The sequence below is a fragment of the Peromyscus californicus genome, unplaced genomic scaffold (genome assembly GCF_007827085.1).
Source record: "Peromyscus californicus insignis strain IS unplaced genomic scaffold, ASM782708v3 Scaffold_6__1_contigs__length_162567912, whole genome shotgun sequence".
In the NCBI taxonomy this organism is placed as follows: domain Eukaryota; kingdom Metazoa; phylum Chordata; class Mammalia; order Rodentia; family Cricetidae; genus Peromyscus; species Peromyscus californicus.
Window position 1 is genome coordinate 37199640 of NW_026294584.1, and position 12108 is coordinate 37211747.

A 12108-nucleotide genomic window follows, 5' to 3' on the forward strand; every position below is an offset into this window, starting at 1 on the left:
TCATAATCATTTTATAACTACAGAAGAACATCTGGAAATCTGAAAAATAATTGGTTTTGATTAATTTGCTCTTGATGTAATAACAAAAGGCTGTTGAAAATCTAAATATACACAAAAAATTAACAATCTGTTTTTAGTGCTTTTTGAAATGACAAAATACAGAGATCTTTGTGAAAGTAAAGATTTTTCAATTTTTGTTACAGTTTGCCTCATAGCAATTTCCTCCAAATTGAAACATAACTTCCTGAAGGGAGGAGTGAAGTTCATGAGACTTAGGAAGTAAACAAATACAAGTCCAGGAAGTTGAAACTAAATCACAGAGCCCCTCTTCAAGGTTATGATCCGGAAACAGTTGCCAGGGAAAGGTTCTGGGACCCGATGAGTTGCATGCAAGTCCAGCTGAGATCTCTGGAGTTGTAGCATTTCAGACTAATCACTTACGCTAGCGTGAGCTTTTTAGTGGTGCAGCTGTCATTGAGCAAATTCCTCTAAGTGAGTAACTCCAACTATGTTTATCTAAGTGGAACTTCAATAGAATTGTCTGTTTGGCCTGTTCTGGGGTATCCTATTTCATGTGAGTAACCATTTGTTCAGATCTCCTCAGGAAAAGTCACAAAACATATTTAAATAACAGTTTGCATTTTGTTGCTTAAGAAAATTGTACATCCAGGTCTAGAGGCCTGCCTGCTTATAAGCTAGCACTTGAGAGGCTGCAATAGGAATATTTCAATTTCCAGGCCAGTCTGGGTTACATAGTAGGACCATAACTTTTTAAAAATCATATGAGTTTTGATGGAGACATCCCACTTAGGGCCTAATGTTCCAAGATCTCTCACTTTCTGCAGATTGCCTGGCTGTGGGTCTCTGTATTTGTTCCTGTCTACTGCAGAAGTAAGCTTCTCTGATGATGGCTGAACAAGGCACTGATTTGTGAATATAGCAGAATATCATTAGGAGTCATTTTACTACTATGGTCCTTTAGTAGAACCTTTGGCTTTACTCTAGATCTCTTGGTTATCTAGTCTTGGGTATTTGGCCACCCAAGCAATGTCAGGTATGGGTTCTGTCTCACAGCACGAGCCTTAAATAAAATCAGAATCTTGGTTGCTTGCTCCCACAAACTTTGTGCCACTACTGTACCAGCTTATCTTGCGTATAGGTTATCACTCTAGACTGAAGGGTTTGTAGCTGTGTTAGTGTTTACCTTTCTCCTTTGGTAGCATGCAGAGGACCTTCCAGTAGCATGAACACTAGCCATAGTGGTGAAAACTCTGTGGAGCCACCAGCTCAACTTCTCTGTGTTCAATGAGTTGCATAGGTGTGTTGTCTTCAGCAATGGGGCTTTACTATCAATTTGTGGAGAGCAACCAAAAGCCTTGGCAATAGTCTGGGCTGGTTGTGGGTTCCTGTGGGACCCCTTTGGCAGAAAGAGTATAAAGAGCCAGAAGGGATGGAGGACACCAAAGAGGCAAGGATTTCTAAACACAGCACCACTGATATACATATGAACTCAAAGAGATTCAGGCAAACTGCCCAGGGCCTACATAGGTCTGGATCATGTGGGACTTGAGATGAGCAGGGAAGTGGATACAAGCTCTTATTCCTAACTTAGAATCCAGCTCCAATTAATAAGCACTTGCAAATGAAAATTTAGTTTTCTCCAAGGGAGTATCACTGAAGAAATGAACCACTCCTTTTTTTTTTTTTTTGGGGGGGGGGGTTTTCAAGCAGGATTTCTCTGTGTAGCTTTGCGCCTTTCCTGGAACTCACTCTGTAGCCCAGTTTGGTCTCAAACTCACAGAGATCCGCCTGGCTCTGCCTCCAGAGTGCTGGGATTAAAGGCATGTGCCACTACTGCCCAGCTAATGAACCACTCTTAAGGATAGGCCCCAGCAGTAAATAGCCAACATAAAACATGGTCAAAGGCATCTTTGGAGGGTCTTTGTGTCATAGTGCTGTGTTGGAGCTTTTTCTTTTCTTTTCTTTTTTTTTCTTTAAACTTACAGGTACTTTGCATATGTATTATGGCTTCTAGTTTGTGTTTTTATGCCATTCCTGTGTATGTGAACTTGTATGTTTATGTCTATATGTGTTCGTCATGCTTTTTCTTTGGCTCTTTTTTTTTTTCTATTTGTTTGTTTGTCTTATTCTAATGTGTTTGTTTTTGTTTTATCTTATTTTGTTTTTATTCCTTAGATGCCCATGAGAGACAGAAAGGGTGTGGATCTGGAGGAACTGAGAGGGCTTGGGGGAGAGGAAACTGTAATCAGAATATATTATATGAAAAAATCTATTTTTAATAATAGGAAAAAAACTTATAAATTTTTATCTTGGCCATTCTGTTTGGGGTAGACACAGAGTCCCATAACTAACCAAGAAGCTTTTTGCAAGTGATTGCTGCTAGGAAAGGGAAAATCAGTTTTTTCCAATGAACTGTCATTGGGCATATCAGCAACACCACAAGGCAGCCTCGGGCCCAGGAGTAGTTGGCTAACATAAATGGACTCCATGTTTTGGTTTTGGTTTTGTTCTCTGTGGACTTTTTGTTTTCTAAGTTATCCTTTTGTCTTATTGGGTTCTTTTGTTTGCTTGTTTTGATTTTTTTCTTGCTTTTGAGAGACAGAAAAAGCTTGAAGTTGGATAGGTAAGGAGGAGAGGAGTGAGTATCTGGGAGGAATTGGGAGAAGGAAAATATGATCAAAATATAGTGTATGAAAAAAATTTAAATAAAACATATAACTAAATGAAATGTTTTATGTTACATGTATGTAGTAAAGTTACATACTTCAGTTTTTTCTTGAAGACAGATTCTAAGTAATGTAAAGACCCAGAGGCACCTTGCTTGTGCTGCTTCCATAAATTTTAATAAATCTATAGTTTTACCACGAAGCAATTAGGTGTTCACAACTTAGACTTGTGATTTTTTTTCCCCTAGTTTTCTTTGAGCTTGTAAAAACTCTTGAATCTTCTGACCTCTGGAGCTAGCATTATCAACTTAATGATAACTGATATTTTTATCTACCTTGAACAAATTCAAGGATTGGTTTATGTTTATATAATTAGAAAGTGGCCAATGATAATTTTTAAAATGTCTAAAAATATATAGGACGAGATGAAAAGAAAATACTTTACCGTGTCCAGGAGGTTCTATTGCTTTCAGTTGGAAAATAAAGCATGTGAGGACACACTCAAGCTGAACATTGCATCAGTCACATTAAACTTGGGTTACAGAATGACTTTTTTTTCCTGTCCAGCCCTTTGGGTCTTGGATGCTCTGTATGGATTAGGATCAGAGCAATGCCCTCCAAAGCCTCACCTCACTTTAATATCTGTCCTAACACCCTGAATCAGGCTGCACTGCTTCCCACTCCCACTGGATAGACTTCTATAGAGCATATTTGGCTGAAAAGAAGCTTTTCAGAAGTTTGCCTTGGGGATAGTTCATTAAGAAAAAACAAGGGAACCCTGAAAAGCTAAATTTGTCGTCGTCGTTATTTCTTTTCTTGAGTAGTAAAGAAGGATATAAATAACGACATAGGGATATGGTCCTATAAAATCACTGTAACACACACCTAGAGTGAATGTGCTAAATACTATACTATCAAAGATTTATTTTCCTATAGCATTTGTTTTCCCATGGCTCTTCATATTCTATAATTTAATAAATACAAAATTATATCCAAAGTAATCATTTATCTTTTTATATCATGATTATGCTAAAAAAAATGTCTTGATAAAATTCTTTTATTTTTACCTTACACTATGGGATGTATAGCTATGTTTGAACATGGGTGTTAGTGGTAGGAGTTTTTCTAGCTCTTCGTGATACCAAGATAAATTAACATGATGGGGTCCAAGCTCTTAAGAAACTCACACTAAAGTATGACATACAGGCAACAAGTGGGTAAGCTGGTAATAGAACAGAGAAGCTGAGCAGTGAAATAAAAAGTGGTTGCGGAAAGGAGACTATTTACATAGTGCATTGAGAGAAGTGATGTTTAAGGTGAAATTGAATTAGCAAGGATGAAAGACAAATGGTAAGTGTTGGAAAGGATGTGGAGCCCTTACTCACTGTTGGTAGGAATGGGAATGACAGCATACACAATAGAGCCCTCTAAGTCAGCTAAAAGTACAACTTCTACATGATCTGGCGATCTCACTACTGGACATACATCCACAAGAAATGAAGTGAGTAGAAAAAAATACAAATTCCATGATTATTGTACTTCTTATTTTTACACTAGCCATGAAGTGTGGTCAAACTGTCTGTCAGCTAGTGAATGGATGAAGGAAATATGGCAGATATGCAAATGAAGTAGTATTCAGCCACTAAAGGATGAAATCTTTTCATTTTCCACAAAGTCTATTTATGGATAATCACAAAAGATATAATAGTGAGTGAAATGTGCCTGGCACGAAAAGACAAGCAAGCACTGCCTGATCCCACTCGTTTGGAACCTAGAAACGCAGAATAGTGGTTCTCAGAGGCTGGAGACAGTGAGAGTTAGGAAGATAAGTCAAGACTGGACTATAGGTATGAAACTGCAATGGGATAGGAGGAACAAATTCTGGTCCATTGTATGATAGGCTGAATTTAGTAATAATAATCATAATTATTCATAATTCTAAACTATAATAATCATAATCATAATATAAGTAATAATAACAAAGGAAATGCTTTTGAATGTTTCACTTCAAAGAATGGTAAATGTTTGAGGTGTTTACCCTAATTTGAACCTTGAAACTATATGCTGAAGCATAATTTTTCATTCCATAAATATAAAGAATATTTTAATGTGTCAAGTTAAAGTTTTAGTTGGTGGTAGTGAAGATAAAAGGAAAGTAAGAGGCTTTATCCATTTATAAATTGATTTTCTTATATAAATGTAGACAAGGTAAGAGATTAGAATCAAATTTCATTCGTCTGAATATCAATCAATAGCCAGTTTTCCAGCAGTACTTGTGAAAGGTGCTGTCTCACCTGTGGGTATGAGGATAAATATTTAGAATATAGTTAGGAATTATGCGGGCTTAAGCAAAGTAGCCATTGTAGCTTCTTCTCCAAGATCCATGACTTCACTAGCCCTGAGAGGTTGGATAAGTTTGCAGTACCAGACATGACTCCCCTCTTGCTGAGTAGGCCTCAAGTCCAAGTAGAGGGCTATGGTTACCTCCAAGGTATGCACGCCACTAAAAAGTCTTTCCCAGGGAAGAGCCTCCAATTGGTTATCCAATACATGGTCAGCCCTGAAATAATATGCATACAAGTAACATTATATTGACTGAGCAGGTTGTATTTATATATTTAGGAATGTGTTTATATATTATATATTATGAATATAATTATCATATATTTTGTATGTATAATTAAAGAAATAGAGGCCATAAATTTGAGGGGGTACATGAGAAGGTTGGGAGGGAGGAAAGGGAAGGGAAAAATTATATATTTTAATTTAAAAAAATGAAAGGATCTGTCTTTTCTCTAATGTGTATTTTTGGTGTCTTTGTCGAGAATCAGGTGGTTGCAGGTGGGTGGACCTCTGTCTGGGTCCTCAGTTGTAGCCACTGTTCCACTGACCAATGTGTCTGGTTTTGTGCCACTTCCATGCGGTTTTTTATTGCTGGGACCCTGTGGTATAGCTTGAGGTAAGGTGTGGTGATACCTCCAGCAATGTTTGGTCATTGTTGTTTTTTCAGGACTGCTTTGTGTGTCTGGTGTCTTTTGTGATTCCTTATGAATTTTCAGATTTTCAAAAAATAAATTCTGTGAATAGTTGCATTGGAATTTTCATGAGAATTGTATTGAATAAACACATTGATTTTGGCAGGATGGCAGTCTTCACCACATTAACTCTACCAACCATGAACATAAGAAGCCTTTCTATAGACATGGAGAAAATGTGCCGCATACTAAGATGGTGAATTCTGCGGGACAGGTGGACTTAGGAACAGGTCGTGAGGGGAGCTGATTCAGAATGACTCGACATGTCCTTTTGTTTTCCAAGTCATCGTGTTGGATAGACCTCTATACATGTGAGGCTAGAGTTAAGAGGAGAGGGCAGAGATGCAGACATAAATGGGGAGCAATTAGTGCCTAGGTGGGATTCTAAGCCAGGGAGGGATTACCAGTTAAGGATGAAGGGAGGATTTAGATGTGAAACTGAATCTCAGTGCAACCTTAGGCTTGCCTTGTTTGAAAAGGTCAGGAAAATGTGCAAGAGTGAGCAGATAGACTAAGAACTTTCAATTTGAATGAAATCCCCTAAGCAGGGCATTAAACTGCTATTTCACAGGGGAAAGTCTGAAGTCGCAGGGACTAGGTGTATTATTTAAGGTCATAGATTGCGTAGTCAAGTGGGATTTTCAACCCAGGAGAAGTTTAATTTAAAACGAAACTGTTTATTACTAACCCACTGTGTCTTCAACTACAGGTCCCTGCTAAAACTTGAAAGTTCTGTATATACCATAAAATATCCATAAACTAGCATAAAATCTTTTTGTTTTAAGGGCATTTAAAATAGCTACAATTTTTTCATCTAAAACGGATATGCCTGGACCTAAAACATGTATATCCCCAAATGCTGATAGTGAAGAAGATACCATTATTATTGAAGTTCTTGTGATCCAACTACAAGCAAGATGAACAACTTTAATCCCAATGAAAAATGCACAGAAACAGCCTCAAAAGAAAGGATGCAGTTATGTGAATCCATAGTCTTGTTAAAGATTTGGATCATTAACAATCATAATGAGTTGGTGTCTACACCGATTATAATCCTTTTTTATTATAATCTATTTGATTTAGAATTTTTTCAATTGTGTGAGGCAAAGTTAATTCTCAACTTTGAATTTGAGGACTCAGAGATACTTATTTTTAACAGAAGTTTGAAAGTGTTGACTTCTTTTTTGTTGTCATAAGTCAGGTATGATTTCTAGCAGCAAGAACAAGGCAGCTCATATGAAAGCACAGTGGTGTGACAGCATGCACTCAAGGCCTGTGCAAGTCCAAGCCAGACTAAATTCCAGCATGAAGAGGGGGGTGAACATGAAGTCCCAGCCCTAGCTGGGGAGCTATTGGCAATTGTCAACTGCTTGGAGGGAAGGGTCAATTTTCTCTAGGAGTGTAGCCCCTGAGAAGTCGATCATGCTTCAGTAGAAGACCACACATCCTTGAATATTTGGGTAGAACAAAATGACCTTGATAAGGAAAAACTTAAAGGACACCACACTGAGTGGGCAAGAAAGTGGCACATGGATGTGGGGAAGTTGGGGGAAAGAATGTGAATATGATCAAAACAGGATATATGTAATTCTCAAGAAAATCTAAAGAGAGAGAGAGAGGGCAACAAGTCAGAGTAGTAGACAGTGTTGCCATCCCCAGGTTCTATGCAGAGCTACACTTTTAATCTTTTTAATAAATTATAATATTTCTCCTATTTAGATAAAAACACCCTGGTGTTCAAAGAAGTTAAGCTGATATAAGACAGGGTTAAAATCTGAACTGACATATGATCCAAATTCTGTGAAGACTACATTTTTAAATAAAAAAAATTGATTGTGTATTTGTGTGAGAGGGGTTTGTTTGTATATGCATGCATGCGTGCGTGCGTGCATGCATGTGTATGTGTGTGTGGGTGTGTGTGTGCGTGTGTGCATGCGTGCATGCATTTCTATCACATTGGTCCCAAGGACTAAATTCAGGCTGCCAGGCTTGGTAGCAAACACCTTTGCCTGCTTAGGCATTTTGTCAGGGAATTTGTTCTAAGAGATACTGCTCATTTCCAAAGTGAGGGCCATGGTAGTTGTTGAAGGAAATTAGTACTGTATTGGGAGGGAATAAGTTTACTTCCTTCATCTCTGATTAGTAAAGACAGTAAGGTAGCCAGGCAGGCTTTGAAACCAAGGCAAGTACAAATGCATTTCTTTTACTATACATGGCCCATGCATAACACTCCAATCATTGGCCACAATTTCATTTTCTGCAGAGCAGCTGTCAACAATCAATCACAATCTAAAAATAATCATATTTTCCTTGACTCTTTCAATAAAGAAAATAGCTATGTTTTTCTAACCTTTGTTACAGTATGTTGCTCTTTTAAGTTTTGATTCATATTGTAAATATCTTATAGTGACTACATTACAAATTCAGTACTATATATGTGTAGTAACAAATGCTACATGTGTGGTTGGATACTATCAATAGGTTTAGATATCCATTGAGATTTTTGGAGCCTATCTCGTGTAGATAAGGTGACTGCTGTAACGACTGGATACACAATTAGTAAGAATGACTATAATGATTTTAAAATACACCTTACTTCCCAACTACTTTCTATGCCCATAATTTTACAGCTAAAACTTAAAACCTGAATAATATGTTTTTATAATTATCAAGCTATGTCATTTTTGCATTTAGGATAACAATCCATTTTCTATTTCTTTAGCTCTTTCTTGACTGATAGCTGTCATACTTTTTGTGATAATAATACATCAAACCTTCCTACTACCATGAAAATAACAATTATTCTCAATAGTGTATTTCCTTTCACAAGTTTTTCTTGATATAAAGATTATTCCATTGTTAGCATAAGCCTCAAGAACTCCCAGTACTTTATGGACTCCATGCACCTCTTGACACAGTTGATCTCAAGCAATGCCTGTATCGTAGCTCTCTCCTCTTTACTTCTCCCCTCAACCTCCCTTTTCCAAGAGTTTCTATTTCTTTCAGCTGTTAAAACCAGCCTGAAATCTTACCTTTGTTCTAAAAAACTTTCCCTGAGTTTTAATGAGGCCAAAATTTATTCTTGTCTTTTCCAAACTTGAATAATTTCAAATTTCTGCCTCCCCCAACCCCTGGACTTCCTCCATTTTACCAGTCTGAATTGTGTGCACCATTGACTGCTTAATTGAACCCACCCTCTTCCAGCATATCAAGGGGAACTGTGCCTTGCTCAGCCATCTTCTTGCCTCTTCTGTCACTTCAGTAGCCCCTGTTCCACCTCCTCGTCTGAAGGTGGACTTCACTTTTGGCTCTCAGAACACCATGTGCTTCTGATTCTCCTCCTACTTGAACTAACTTCCTTCCCTTTCCTATTGACAGTACTTCCCAGAAGTATACTCCTATTTGTATTCTTTTAATGTTTTCCTGTCTTTGTGGCTATTTTCATGTTCAAGAATATAATTTCTGCTCTTAGAGATATACTATTTGACTTATAATTACCTCAGAGAATACACTTACAAATCCTGCTACAGATCTCCTTGTGGATAGGTTCTCAGTAGGCCATGTCTATAGACAAATTTCTAAACAGTCTTATTAAGTAAGAAACATAGAGCCAAATACAGGGGTGAAAGCTGTAGAAATCAGAGTGATAGCCACCAACTAACCTTAGCTCAACATGTTGCCGTAGCTTCCCAAGAGAGCCTCTTCCTGTCTAACCTGCGCCTTTATTGTCTCCCTGTTCTGCCTTCTCATTGACTCTTAACCCAGTCACCTCACTTCCTCATCACTGCCTGTCTACACAAACCTCCAGGTCTCTATGGTTGGTACTAGGATTAAAGGCATGTGTCACCACACTTGGCGGTGTCCTTGAACACACAGAGACTGTGCCTGACATATGATGGGATTAAGGGCATGCACTACCACTGCCTGACTTTTGTTTATGACTGGCTATGACCTCTGATCTCTAGGCAAACTTTATTTATTAACATACAAATAAAATATCACCACACTTTAGCACAAATAAAATATCACCACATTTCCCCTTTTTCTAATAAAAATAAAAAAGAATAAAAAAGTTATAACTAATATAAGAAAAACTATATACAATATATACAAGCAATAAATACATCAACATTGTCTAGTCCATTTGCATTTGACAAACTCAGAGAAAATATTCCATTATCTATCTTATTTTGGTAAGTCCAAAATGTACCTGATTTTCTATCCTAAATTCTGTTACTAACAGAGACTATCTTATAACATCTTTCAAATATAAATAGACTAGATATTATAACTATAATTCTTTCTTGATAACTGTTTCGTTATGTGTAATTTTACTGTTAAAGTTAAAACCTTCCTTTCATTTAGACAGAAAAGGGGAGGTGCTGTGGGATGTTTTGTATGCTGTGAAAATGTGTAGCTCTGATTGGTTGATAAATAAAATGCTGATTGGCCAGTAGCCAGGCAGGAAGTATAGGTGGGATAAGCAGACAAGGAGAATTCTGGGAGAGGAAGGCTGAGTCAGGAGACACCAGCCCACCATCCAGGGAGCAGCATGTAATGGCACACAGGTAAAGCCACAGAACACGTGGTGACATATAGATTAACAGAAATGGACTGAGTTTGAGTATAAAAGCTAGTCAGTAGTAAGCCTGACTAATGGCTGAGCAGTTTTAATTAATATAAGCCTCTATGTGTTTACTTGGGTCTGAGTGGCTGCAGACTGGGCAGGACACAGGAAAACTTCAGCTACACATGTCAGTCTGTCCACATCAAGTTTGTTAACCTTTCCAGTGAATCTGCCATATCTGTTATAGAAGTTCATGGTGCCACTCTGTAGTCCGATATTGCCAGAGTTGCTTTAACCTCTCTTTAACCTGAAACTCTCATGATTAATTATAATGACCTTCTGGCTGTACAGTGTCTTGGATTTAAATCGTAACATCTCAGAAGTTGCCTTTCATCATTTGTCAGCACATTAGTAATGCACTCCTAATTGGTTTCCTTTCCCTAGACTCTTAGAATGCCAATCTGGGAGCACACTACTACTCTAAGCTGTGTAAAAAAAAAAAAAAAAAAAAAATGGATCCTACTCCAGTTTTCAAAAAAGATGTTGCAGACATTGCTCCCTTAGTTTATGAGTTATTCACACTAATTTAAGCACTTTACATACTGTTTGCCTTTAAAGTCTTTCTGAATCATGTCAAATTTTCAATAGCAAATTTTCTGTAGTATGTAACTAAAATCCTCCCTTAGAACACACCTTCAGTTTCTGGGGAGGTGACTTTTCATGAAAGCAATTTTTGAAGTATTTCTATTATGATGATGTTCTATCATTATCTCTCAACCTATCTATAAAAATGACATATGTATTTATGGGTAGATAGATGATGATAATTAGAAGATTAAACAGACAGGTTCAAAATACAATATAATATTTTCCTTTTAATAGTTCATTTGGAAGATGACCTTCTACTTTAAATATCAATGACAGAAATTGTTGATATTCAAGTTTCTTTGTAGCCTTTAGCATTGAAAAAAATCATTGCAAATTCATTATTTCTCAAAACAATGGCAAGCCTTATCAAAAGAAAAAATTGTATTGTCTTAGTGAATTCCTAAACAAAGCAGAATATCTCTCTAGCTCTAAACACATGATAAAATAATAAATATTGGAGAACTTTAAGCTTCTGACATTTTTCCAATGGAATTGAATGAACATTGCCCCATCATAGTTTTATGATACTACTTTATTTTGCAAAGAAACATTCAAGGAAAAGCTTACTAAATGTCTATTTTATTTAATGATATAAATTAAATTTTTTAAATGACATGTTTTTCTCTTTTACAACAGTATGTTTTATCAAATGGTGTAACTGATTTTATTTTAATCCTGATTTCCATATACTATTAATGCAAAGGCAACATTTTGAAGAAAAACACTGCATCTCTAGGTATATTTTATATAGTTTCTAAATTTAAAGGAAATTTTAGTCAAATTTCATAATTATAGACATTAGATTCATGAAAAGTTATTGAAACATTTGTTTAAATTGTCAAAATGCTCTTGACCTGGTACTAAAAATAGATTAGTACATGCAAATAATCAAAAGAAAGATGAAATAAAAATAATTTTTAAAACTGGTTGATACACTACACAGTAACATGAAGGCTGGGGCAAACTCTGCATGGATTCAACTGTATAAAGTGGTTTCATTAGATTGGTCTTACTATTCTATACATAACAGCAGTTCTCTGACACTAACAATAATAAAACTGTTTGAATTGGGTCTCAGCATTAGGAAGAGGATTCTGAAGAGCCAGTTGAGATGCAGAATCTCTTTTCTTAACCGTGGGTATAATTCTAGCTTGTAGAAATGATTCAGGAG

At 36.7% G+C, this 12108-nt stretch overlaps 1 protein-coding gene across 1 annotated transcript in view; it reads right to left on the reverse strand.

The window, feature by feature from the left end:
- Positions 1–12108, reverse strand: part of Slc13a1 (solute carrier family 13 member 1) — an 86079-nt gene that overhangs the window by 21937 nt on the left and 52034 nt on the right. The gene's annotated exons all lie outside the window — the stretch shown is intronic.